Raw genomic sequence first — 13089 nt, 5'->3', positions numbered from 1 at the left:
GATGTAGATTCTGCTTCTGGGGGAGCCCAATCTAAAACAGCATGACACCTATGGCATCTGAGAATTGCCCCTGCCCTTAGGATGAACCCCTGTACCTTGTTAGTACTACACAGAGTTGGCTGGACCCAGGTTGGGCACCTGATTCAAGCAGAACCCACCTCTTTAAATTCTCACGTTGGACTGGGAGAATGTCGGTGTCTGCAGGAGGCTGGGGCTCTCCCACGTGAACTCAGGAACTTTGCAAAGTCATGGTGTATCACTCGAGGAGGAAAAGCAGAGAAAGGTGGTCTGGGGTGAGGAGGTGATAGAAGGATGAGTGGGAGGACTGGAAATGAGAGCTAGCTTCCTATCTTCCCAAAGCCCTCCTACTCCGGTCCTGGTCTATGAATTATGTCCATATACCTTTAACAATAGCTTGTCTTTCAAGCTAGCTCAACCAACTTTTATTCCATACTGCCAAAGAGTCATCGAGAAGAACATCATAAAATTACATCCTCACTCAGTGTGCCAGAAAGTTCTGCTCCGCTACACTCCTTGTAAGACTTTCTTTCTCACTGCCCTGAAAGCACAATGAGTGTTAATCTCCCCACGGGTGAATGAACAACTACCCTCAACTACCCTCCAGCATTTACAAGACCTGACCTGAAAACCTGGCTGGCACCTAAAGCAAAGTGCTTGTGGTCTAAGACAGTCCAGAATGAAACAGTTTATTCCCTAATTACCTTAGCTGAGGCAGCACAAGCTCACCACCTGCTCCAGATTTAGAGATATGTGGCAGTAGGAGTGAGTCAGGGAAATCAACTATGCCGGAACAGGAACAGGCTGGAATACCAGTTCTGCAAACTCTTTGACTCCTACTTGCTTTTCCACCAGAGTTCCCAAATCCTCACTTCTCTGCCTTTGCTATTGAGTCACTTGGATGTGTGGGTAGAATAGGCAGCTCCCAGTAAGATGCTGTTATTAGCATCTGTCCTTTGACCAGAAATATCTTTTTTTTTTTTTTGCCAGTCTATCCTAGTTCATAAAATTCTCATTACTGAGTTGTCTTGTGATTGATGTATTATTTATACAGAGGATTGCTACAAAGAACATAAATATACTATAAAAATGCAGAAAGAAGACTGGCAGCATGGTCACTGCCTTTAGGGTACTGCCACTCTGGTGGGCCATGGAGTGGCCACCAGAGATCTTCCTGCTACTCTAACATCCATAAACATCGATCCATAGATCTGTCCCATGGAGGGAGGTCCAGCCACCTTGCAGGAACTCTCGTAGAGGCAGGTGCTGGACCTGCCATAGGCCTTTCGTCTCAGTGGGAGGGTAGGGTGAGTAAAGTGGAAAATGTAACATCACCTCTCCACACACACTCACCCACACACACCTTATCCTGGAAAAATAAAACCCTTTTCTCTTCTCTCTCTGGAACAATTGATGCAATTCTCCAGAATGGACCAGATTTTTTAAACAAAGGCCTGAGACCAGAAATGTCTTCGGTTCCTATGTTCTTGTCCAAAGAAACTCAGGAGTCTGTCCTTTCTGATCATGGTAGGGTGGTGACAGAGAGATTTCTTTTTATGATTTTTGGTGATGAGAGAAAGGATATAAGAAAGGAAGAAGAAATCATCAAAGGGCCTTCACTGCTGTTGGAATTAGATGTATTCATTTATTAAACAAGTCGAGTACCTATCTGTGGCACTGGGAATACAAAAACATTGTGAAATTTAGAGATTAAAGAAGATACACAGAAATCAAAGGGTCAGCAGGGGATGGTGGTGCATGCCTGTAATCCCAGCAATGTCAGAGGCTGAGGCAGGAAAATCACAAGTTTAAGATTAGCCTCAGCAATTTAGTGATACTCTGTCTCATACTAAAAAACAAAAAGGGCTGGAGATGTAGCTCAGTGATAAAGCACCACTGGGTTCATTCCCCAGTTTAAGAAGAAAGAAAGAAAACAGAAAAGAAAAAAAAATCAAAGAGATTTCATAATAGTGGTTCTAAACAAGGGACAATTTTGCTCTTCAGGGAGACATTTGGGAATAATCTGAGACATTTTTGGCATAATGGGAGGGGCCACTGACCACATATAGTGAGTAGAGGAGAAGGATGAAGCTAAACATCCATTAATGTACAGAATAACTGCTCCACAATAAGGAATTACTTGGCTCAAAATGTCAATAGAGCCAAGGCTAAGAAACCTTGCACTAAATCAATGATTCTTGTGTGATCCCAGGACAGCATCATCAGCATTACCTGGGAACTTATTACACATGCAAATTCTTAGGTCTCATCTAAAACCACTGTATCAGAAACTCTAGAGATGGAAGCTAGCCATTTATGTTTTAACGATCCCTCTAGGGAATTTGGAGGCACACTAATGTTTGAGAATCACTTAATTAAGGAATAGAAGGTATCTGTCAACAGATGGATGCTGAGACAAATACTCTGAAGGAAAAGAACTCCAGACCAACACTTCTCAAAAGCAATTTTCCCACTATCAGCAGCTCAGTGCCATTTGAAAGTTTGTTAGAAGTACTACTGAAAGGCAGTCTAAGTCATCAAGACTTTACATACTGGGCAACAGTGGCTGTAGGAGTAGGGTTGGGATTGACACATGCCAGTAATCCCAGCAATTTAGGATGCTGAGGCAGGAAGATTGCAGGTTCAAGGCCAGCCTCAGCAATTTAGCAAGATCCTCAATAACCTAGCAGGACCCTGTATCAAAAAATAAATAAATAAATAAATAAAAATAAGTACAACCAGAGAAGTGAAAAATTGTGATCCATTTGTGTACAATGAATTGAAGAGCATTCCACTGTTATTATAACTGATTAGAACAATTATAAAAAAAACTCAGCCAAAAATTTAAAATTTTAGGAGCACTGTATTTAGTGGGGAGTGGGCTAGCATTAAAAGCAAGAGCACAAAGAAATTTGAATGAATTAAAGGGAAAAATGTATTAGTAAAAAATAAAATAATTAAAAAAATAAAAATGGGGTGTAGCTCAGTGGTAAAGTGCCCTTGGGTTTAATCTCCAGTACTCCAAAATAGATAGATAGATAGATAAAAACTTTGTATACTTGGAAATCAGGAGTCTCTGAATGATTCAGATGTTGGCAATAAAAAGGATTTGTTTGAAAAAATATTACAGGTAGAGAGACCATTTGCAAAGCTACTGAAACAATTCCATGGGGTTATGAATCAAGGTTGCAGAGATAAGCTGAAGGAAATACAGGTGAAAAACCTCGGAAGCTAGAGTGAATGGGATGCGACAACTGACTAGGGAATGGAATGAAAGCATATCAGGAATTCTTTTTTTTTTTTTTTTTTTTTTTTTACAGTGCTGGGAATAAATCCAGGGTCTCCCACACGCTAGGCAAATGCTCTACCTCTGAGTTACATCCCTTAGCACATTTTATCTTTTATTCTGAGACATGGTTTTGTTAAGTTGCCACTCACTGACCTCAAACTTGCAGTCTTTCTGCCTCAGCCTCCCAAGTAGCTGTGCCTAGAATCTCAGGAATTCTTTTCTTTTGGGTGAGGGGCGGTTACTGGGGATTGAACTCAGGGGCACTTGACTACTGAGCCACGTACCCAAACCTATTTTATTTAGAGACAGGGTCTCACTGAGTTGCTTAGTGCCTCGCTTTTCCTGAGACAGGCTTTGAACTCACGATCATCCTGCCTCAGCTTCTCTGAGCCATTGGGATTACAAGCATGTGTCACTGAGCCCAGCTAGGAATTCTTCTGATTGAAAATCCCAATCAAAGGGCTGGGGATGTGGCTCAAGCGGTAGCGGGTTGGCATACCAACAAAGATGTTGTGTCCGCCGAGAACTAAAAAATAAATATTAAAAAAAAATCCCAATCAAAAATAACAAAGAGAGGGGCTGAGTGGTGGCTCAGTGGTAGAGTGCTCGCCTAGTATTAATGAGGCACTGGGTTCGATCCTCGGCACCACATAAAAACAAACTAATGTATTCACCTAAAACTAAAGATACGTAAATAAATAAATATTTTAAAAAATAAATAAACAAAGAGTTTATTTTTCTTCTATAACAAGAAGTTTGACTTGAGGCAACTGCTGCTTTTGGTTCAATGAGTCAACACTATTAAGGCTGATTTTATATATATATGTATCTGTAATAGGGATTAAACCCAGGGGCATTTAACCACTGAGCCACATCCCTAGCCATTTTATTTTTTATTTTGAGACAGGGTCTTGCTAAGTTACTTAGGGCCTCACTATGTTGCTGAGGCTGGTTTTCAACTTGCAATCCCCCTGTCTCAGTCTTCTGAATCACTGGGATTACAGGCACGTGCTGCTGACCTTTCATAATGTTTGTCATTTAATGTCATAAAAGGCTGCTGCAGCTTTAGACATCTTGTCTATTCAGGAATGGAAGGAGGGAATAAAGGCAGAATCTGTTCCTTTATTAAGAAAGCAAAAAAGAATTCACTAAATCAGTCACAGAGTGCTGAGAGTATAACCTAGTGATAGAGTGTTTGCCTAGCATGCTCAAGGTTCCGGGTTTAATCCCCAGCACTGAAATAAAGAAAAGTTGCAAACTTCTATGAGTTGGCCAGAATTTCATCCCAGTAGCTTCAGAACTGTGTGAGAAAGGCACATCTATTTAATATCTGCATAATAGAGAAAGGGGATGGGAACTGATATCAAGTTCTCCATCCTATGGTATCTGCTGCAAAGAATGAGAGAGCAGACCTAGAACAAGTCTGGCTGGAGTGAGTGAGTGGTACAGAAACAACACTGGCATGTTCCCAGGGATAGAAGAGACAGGTTTGGAAAAGGAAGAATATTGTTCGTGGAGAGCCAGCCATGGACTGTGTGTGTGAGCTATGCACATTTGAGCATTTGAGGGAACCGGACTGATGTTGCTGCTCTGACTAAGCTACGTGACATATTTGTCCTTTTCGCTGTCTCTGCCTGGGATCCCCACACAACACCTGAGATGAGTGTGGCTTTCCAAGATGTTAGTCAATCTGCCGACAACAAGACATCACCAAGTGACCCCCTGAAGCCCAATCATGCCTTATTCGGGTAGAACTTTCTCGAATGTCTTTCCCCCCAATAAATAGTAGAGTTTCAGGCATACTCGCTCTTTTGCTTCCTTTGTGGTAGCTGAGGTTGAGGAGCCATCACTGAACCCCTGTTTTCATGAGCTTTTTTGTCACTGTGACCAAAGACCCAATAAGAACAATTAGAGGCCAGGTGCGGTGGTGCCCGCCTGTAATCCCAGTGGTTTGGGAGGCTGACACAGGAGGATTGAGAGTTCAAAGCCAGCTTCAGCAAAACCAAGGCAGTAAGCAACTCAATGGGACCCTGTCTCTAAATAAAATATATTTTTAAAAGGTCTGGGGATGTGGCTCAGTGGGTAAGTGCCCCCGGGTTCAATCCCTGGTACGAAGAAAAATAAATAAATAAATAAAGTTTGGCTCCATTTATGGATTTTCTCCAATTTTGTTCCCTACAAACTAGCTCTTATTTTAATTCTTCTAATTATATGTTGGGGCAGAGACTGTTTCTTATACCCCGTAATTCATGCTAATGTTTAACTGGGCACATAGCTTCTTGAATAACGGTTAAACTTCCAAGTGTGTTTTCCACCTAGAAGACAAGGCTTCCTGTTTACCCTGCCTAGAATGCAGGCACAATAATTTGAATTTAAGCAATCATTTTGGATGAAGGAGAAGACACGTGTTTAAATAAACAAAATGGGAGTTTTGGTCTCATTATCATCTGGAGCCAGTATATAAACACTAGATCAGCTGCCTCTGGATTTCATTGCCATGAACTTCTATCATGTTTAAGTTTTATGTTATATGTAACTGAAGCTAATTCTGAGTCATTCACACTCATTGATAGTCTGTTGATTTCAGATGCCTACATCTTCTTCAGCTCACACTTCATCTTCCTCTAAGGTCTTTTTGAACATCTACTTTATGGTTTAACCTGATGTCAGCTCTGCTTGTTTAAATCTCTGAACAAAGTTTTGTCATGTTTCCCTTTCGAACATCTCTGCTTGTATTTTATTTCTGATAAAATTGCAATAGAAATTCTCCACACTATTCTTCAATTATTTTTAGTGTGATTTTCATAATGTTATTAATAACCATTCCATCATATATTATGCATCTGTTAATTCATTTATGCAATATTGATTGAATATCTCCTATGTGTTTTGAAGTAATGGTTCCCACAGGGACCCTAAAATCAATAAGACATAAAGTCATCTATTGAGAATCTGATAATCCAGGTGGGAGGAGAGGCACATACCTATAAACTCAGTGATTCAGGAGGTTGAGGTAGGAGGATGGGAAGTTCATGGCTAGCCTGGCCAATTTAGGGAAACTCTTTCTCAAAAATAAAAAAGGATAGGCACTATAGTTCCATGATAAAGCGCCCCTGGATTCAATTCCCAATACTGGAAAGAAAGAAAGAAAGAAAGAAAGAAAGAAAGAAAGAAAGAAAGAAAGAAAGAAAGAAAGAAAGAGAGAGAGAGAGAGAGAGAGAGAGAGAGAGAGAGAGAGAGAGAGAGAGAGAAAGAAAGAAAGAAAGAAAGAAAGAAAGAAAGAAAGAAAGAAAGAAAGAAAGAAGAATCTGAGAACCCAGTAGAAGAGGGAAATACTGAAATAACTAATATAATGAAAGTTAAAAAGAGGCAGCCATATTTTGAATGCCTTCAAGAAGTCCACAAAATTTAAAATCTTTTTGAATTTACCATTGAAACTTTTGACTGGAGTTAGAAGTAGAGGTCTTTTATTCTCAATATCCTGGTCACAGTATCAGAGTCTGACTTGCATTCCACGTCTCTTAAAAACAGTTTAAAGCTAGGCACCATGGCACAGCCTATAATCTTAGAGACTCAAGAAGCTGAGGTAGGAGGATCACAAGTTGGAGGCCAGCCTGGGCAACTAAGCGAGGCCCTGTCTCAAAATAAGGAATAAAAATGCCTGGGGATGTGACTCAGTAGTAGAATGAGTGTGCACCTCTGAGTTTAAACCCTGGTACCAGGGAAAGAAGGAAGGAAGGAAGGAAGGAAGGAAGGAAGGAAGGAAGGAAGGAAGGAAGGAAGGAAGGAAGGAAGGAAGGAAGGAAGGAAGATTGATTTGCATAGCAAAAAATACAATAAACAAACAAACAAAAATCACCATAAACAATGTCAAAAGTGGTGTAAGCCACCCATGAAATGTGCGTGAACCCAATTGGCATGGAAGCCATTGAGTAGTAGGAAAGTCTGCTATCTGGGAACTCCCAGTGGCGCTCCTGCTGGTTCGAGACCGCCCAGTGCAAAGCTCGGTCAGGTTCAGCACTGCACTGGAGCTGGGGTGACCTGCTGGAGCCACATAGTCACACAGCCTCTCAGAGATGGGTGTGACTTGCCAAGATGCCAATCAACCTGTTGACTGCAAGACACCATGAAGCAAGATTCCACCCGCTGAAACCTCATCCCTGCCTTTGATATATTCTCCCTTAATAAAGGATCGGAGCCATTTTCTAGCCATTCAGTTCTAGCTTCTGTGTGGACTGGATTTATCAGGCACTTCACTTCCTTGGAATCTAACTCTGGCTCTGTCTCTTATTTATTTACTAAATTTTTCAGACTTTCATTTTGTCAGGTGGCTCATCACCTTCTGAGCAGGAAATGACCCTGGTGGGCTGCTGGCTGCTCTGGTGGGGTGCTGGCTGTCCCAAAATACAAAAGAAAAATAACAAACTTGAAGGTAATAGATGCAATGCATTGTATCTATTTTTAAAACTTTATTTCCTGATTTTTATTTGTTCTTTTTAGTTATATAAGACAATAGAATGTATTTTGACATATCGTACATACATGAAGTATAACTTCCCATTTTTGTGGTTGTACTCAATGTGGAGTTACACTGGTGGTGTATTCGTATATGAACATAGGAAAGTTCTATCGGATTCTTTCTACTTTCCCATTCCCACGGCCCCCCCTTCTTCTCACTCTTCCTTATCCAATCCAGTGAACCTCTGCACCTATTGTGAGTCAGCATCTGCATATCAGAAAGAACATTTGACCTTTGTTTTTTGGGGATTGGGTTGTTTTACTTAGCATGATATGTCTCCAGTTCCTAAATCTCTAGTTCCATCTATTTACCAGCAAATACCATAATTTCATTCTTCTTTATGGCCGAGTAATATTTCATTGTGTATGTGTACCGCACATTATAACTATTTTTTTAAAAATAGATATTTTTTAGTTTTAGGTGGACACAATACCTTTATTTTATTTTTATGCGGTGCTGAGGATCAAACCCAGTGTCTCACGCATGCCAGGCAAGCACGCTACCACTTGAGCCACATCTCCAGCCCTGAATCTATTTTAAGTATTATAGATTCAGCGGCTTATCTATCTATCCATAGACCAGATGAGAGGGAGAAATTGGCAAGGTAACGGAAGGGAGGACCAGTAGTGTGAATGTCCTGTGAACATGCTGGGGCAGAGGATCAGGCAAAGAAAGACAAGAAGGGGCTGTCTGTCACTTCTGAGATAAAGGAGGGAAGGGGAAGGTCATGGTCTGGATTTGAATGGATTAGGAAGCAAGTCAGCAACTGAGAGGGAGAGGAGGGAAATCTGAGATAATCATGGTGGAGGGGAGAAGCTTGCGATGGCCCAAGTCCCTGTTGAGTGAGCACACCCTAGTGAGAGAACGAATTTACAAAGGAGCCGTTGTGCCCCGTGAGTGATTTTTACCTGGCTCTTCTCAGAGAACTGAATTTGATTTTTTATGGTCTTCTTGGGAAAAGGAGTGCCTTCTATTTGGACTACCGTCATGGGAACCTGCCTCCTGTAGATCTACCGGGAGGGAGGAAAGGAAGGAATGGCCAGCAAGAAGCACTTGAATTTATGTTAGAAATATTATGTCCAACTCATTAAATTTCTCATATAAAACAGGTGAGCAATGTCAGACGCACAGAGAGGCAGAGAAACCCAAAAGATTCTGAGAGGATACTGCCAGGAGAAGGCTGGTGATATTGATCTTGTCACCTTCATTCAGGGAATGTATTCACTGCTCTTTGTAACATGATGGGCTACTAACCCCTTGTTCAGGGTGCAAAGTCCGAATGCTATTAATTTCTGAGATGAGCCCTGGAGAGGCGGGGTGTGGGAGTGTCTGCCTCCAGACTCTGAATGTAGCAGATACCTAAACATCGGCAGCTTGTGAATTTCTTCTTTGCTACCTTCCAACCCCATGCAGATTTGTTGTTGTTGTTGTTTATTTGTCTTGAGACCGGTTCTCACTAAGTTGCCCAGGCTGGCCTTGAATTTGTGATGTTTCTGCCTTAGCCTCCTGGGTTGCTGGGATTACAGGTGTGCGCTATTGTGCCCAGCCCAGCGCAGGCTTGCCTGTGTGTGTGTGTGTGTGTGTGTGTGTGTGTGTGTGTTTGTACATGCATGCTGGTGATTAAACCTAGGGCCTCACACAAGCTGAGCCTGTGCTCTATCATTGAGCTACCCACTGGAACTTCTTCAGTCTGTAGATTACTTATGCACTAATAGTTTTCTGTTATGAAAACCTCTTCACATTCACTGTTGGTGGAAATGGTTCTTAGTTTTATATTGTTGGATTTTAGTGAACAGTGCAGTGCATGGTAAGAGCAAGAATATGGATATAATTAGTTATTTTGCAAGAGGGAAAACACATTAAGAACTTGGGATTCTCTCTCTCTCTCTCTCTTAGTTGTAAATGGACACAATACCTTTATTTTATCAATTTTGTTTATTTATGTGGTGCCGGGGACCATACCCAGTGCCCCATCCATGTGAGACAAGTGCTCAAACCCCAGTTTGGGATTCTTAATCAGAGTAGAATACTGACTCATTCCCTATGGAAAAGATTAGAAAATCTGTAGTGACAATTTAATAATAGTAATTAAAGAAAAGTCAGTCCTTTGGGATGCAGAGGAAGGAAAAATCCCTAGGTTTCTTGCTTATCAACATCTAATCTCTGCCAGAGCCCAGCCCCAGGGGTCTGCAGGGCCTCAAACCAGAAGAGAGAAATTATGTCAGTGAGTCTGCTTTGACTGATGGCTCTTTGCTGGGAAACTGCTTTTCAGTGTGTGGAGGGAGGTGACATCAGAGAGAGCCCAGCCTGAGTTGAGGTTTTCATGTAGTTAGAAAGTAGACCATCAGCTTGGCCTTGGTCAGATAATGACCTAGAAGTGTGATAGTCCTCAGTTACAGGGTTTGTCCTACGCAAAATAGTCTGTGTCTCCTGTCTGGGGAGGCTGACACCATCTAAGTCTCATGGGGCTTTTGAAACACCATTGTCTAAACCCAATCTAGAACTCACTACCCACATATAGGGCTGAAGTGAGACCTTTTGCATTTTGAAGGGGACTCTACAGAATTCAGAGGAATGCATTTCTAATGGTGAAACTTCAATACACACAGTGACAAAAATAATTTGAGGCAGTACCTACCTTGTGCTATTCAAAATACCAGAGAGATTGCCATGAACTTCACCCTTTTTTTTTAGAGGGGGGTACTGTGGGTTGAACCCTGGGTTGCTTAACTACTGAGCCACAACCCCAGCCTCTTTTTAAATATTTCATTAGAGACAGGGTCCTGCTGAGTTGCTAAGTTGCTGACACTGACTTTGAATGATCTTCCTTCTTCTCCTGGGATTACAGGTATGCTCCGGGCTTCAAACAACACCCTTTTCAAAAAACAAAATTACAACAATTTAGTTCAGCTGCTGTGATTAAAGGACCTAACCAGAACAATGGAAGAGGAAGAAAAGTTTATTTGAGGGTCACGGTTTCAGAGGTCTTAGTCCATAGAAGGCCAGCTCCATTCCTCGGGGCTCAAAGTAAGGCAGAACATAATGGCAGAAGAATGTGACAGAGGGAAACAGCTCGTGTGATGATCAGAAAGCAGATAGAGTGACTCTACTCACCAAATACAAATATATACCTAATAGCCACGCCCCCCAATGCCTACCTCCTCCAGCCACACCCTACACTTCAGTTACCACTCAGTTAATCCCTATCTGAGGATGAATTCACTGATTGTGGTAAGACTCTCACAACCCAATCATTTCTCCTCTGAGCCTTCTTGCATTGTCTCACATGTGAGCCTTTGGGGGACACCTCACATCCAAACCATAATAGTTCAGAGATCTTAATTGGCTTTATTTTCAATTATAGAATTGGGCAACATTATGTTCCCTAAAATAGAATAAGTATTTCAATGAGCCAAGCAGAGGAGGTTGATTTTATTGACAAAAAAGAAAAATAGAAACAGAGAGCAAAAAGCAGATTGGTTGTTTAAAAAAAATTTTTTTTTTCTTTACTGCAATGCCAGGGATTGAACCCAGGGCCTCACAAATTCTAGGTCAGTGCTCAACTCTGGTTTACTTTTCTTATAAAGTGTAGGAAGGGAGATAGAACAATAGGAAAATAACTGATGGGTTGACATCAGGTCACTTTTTTTGGTGTAAGGATTAAAGCAGAGGCAACTTCATTATCTTGACGACTGAAACTGGTCCACTGGGGAAATTTAGCTCTGTCTCTCTAATCCTGATTTCTTGGAAGGCCAAATGAGCAGCTTAGTTATAGCTTAATGATGGGAACTTAAACATGAGTTGACTCCATTTAAATTTTTAGCCTTGTCTGTTAGGGCTTAATAAAGGAGCTTAGTCCAAAATAATGGCCTCCTGTAATTTTTATTAACACTCTCTTGAGAGGTTGGCTCTGCCTTTTGGAACTCCAGAAACATTTGGCTGGCTGTGCTCCTGAGAAATTCATTGATTTCTGCTAGAAACTGCAAGAATTTATTGATAATGAGTATTTATAAGAGATGCTATCAGTAGACAGTACGTCATTGCTTCTCTCAGAGAAAAGAGAGTAGCAAGAGCAGTGCCTTTGATGACTTAGGAAGACTATGCTTCATGCGCAGGTCTCTGCCTTCAGGTACTTGGCGAGATAGTTTTTATTACCTCCATTTTATAGAACAGGAACATCTGAAGCCATAGGAGCTGCCCACTCCAAGTACCACTGCAGACATGAGGTTAGCACTTTGCCTCTCTCCCAAGTCTATATGGCCATCCACAACAAAGGAGGGAGCCAATTTAAGATAATAAGCCCATGGGAAGGAAGAGCTGTCTTCGTGTTTATTTTCTACATCAATCAGCATGGGGCATGTAAGATTCATAATTACACATTTCTCCTCATTTATCCTTTTATTAGTGATTTTTCCCTCTGTTGGCTTTTAAGCAAGCCACTTTAGCAATGAGACAATCTGACATTGGAGGTTTTATAGCACACACGAGTGATGCTTCTAAAACTCACAAAGAGAGCTGGGCTTGGTTGTGAAAGTCTGTAATCCCCGCAGCTCAGGAGGCTGAGGCAGGAGGATCACAAGTTCAAGACCAAGCTCAGCAACTTGTTGAAGACCTAAGCAGCTTAGTCAGACCCTGTCTTAAAATAAAAAATAAAAAGAGCTGGAGATGTGGTTCACTTGTTAAAGCACCTCTGGGTTCGATCCCTAGTACCCTCCCCATCCCACAAAAATCCTCACAAAGAAGGGGTTGGGGATTTAACCAGTGACAGAGTGCTTGTCTAGCATGTGCAAGACCCTGGATTTGGTCCTCAGGCCTGAAAACATACACAAATACACACACACACACACACACACACACACAGAATTTGGGTCACAGATAATTCAAAACCTGGTTGTTTATTGTATCTTTTTTTTTTTTTCCCTGAAGTATTAGGAACCCAGATCCTTGTGCATGGAAAAAAAATGCTTCTACCACTGAGGTACATTACCAGACCTACTGTATTTATTTTAATAATATTTTTAGAAATTTATGAGTTCAGTATGCTCTGACTCAATTGTTCTTCAATTAAAACTTACCTTTATTTTAGTTTTTGGTAATGGGGATTGAACCACCACTGAGCCACATTTTCAATCCTTTTTTAAAATTTTTCATTTTGAGACAGGGTCTCTCTAAGTTGCTGAAAGTCTTGCCAATTTCTGGGGCTGGCCTTGAATTTACCATCCTCCTCTCTCAGCCTCCCAAGTCTCTGGGATTACAGGTTTGT

The sequence above is a fragment of the Urocitellus parryii genome, chromosome 6, assembly GCF_045843805.1.
Source record: "Urocitellus parryii isolate mUroPar1 chromosome 6, mUroPar1.hap1, whole genome shotgun sequence".
NCBI lineage: Eukaryota > Metazoa > Chordata > Mammalia > Rodentia > Sciuridae > Urocitellus > Urocitellus parryii.
This window is presented reverse-complemented; position numbering follows the sequence as displayed.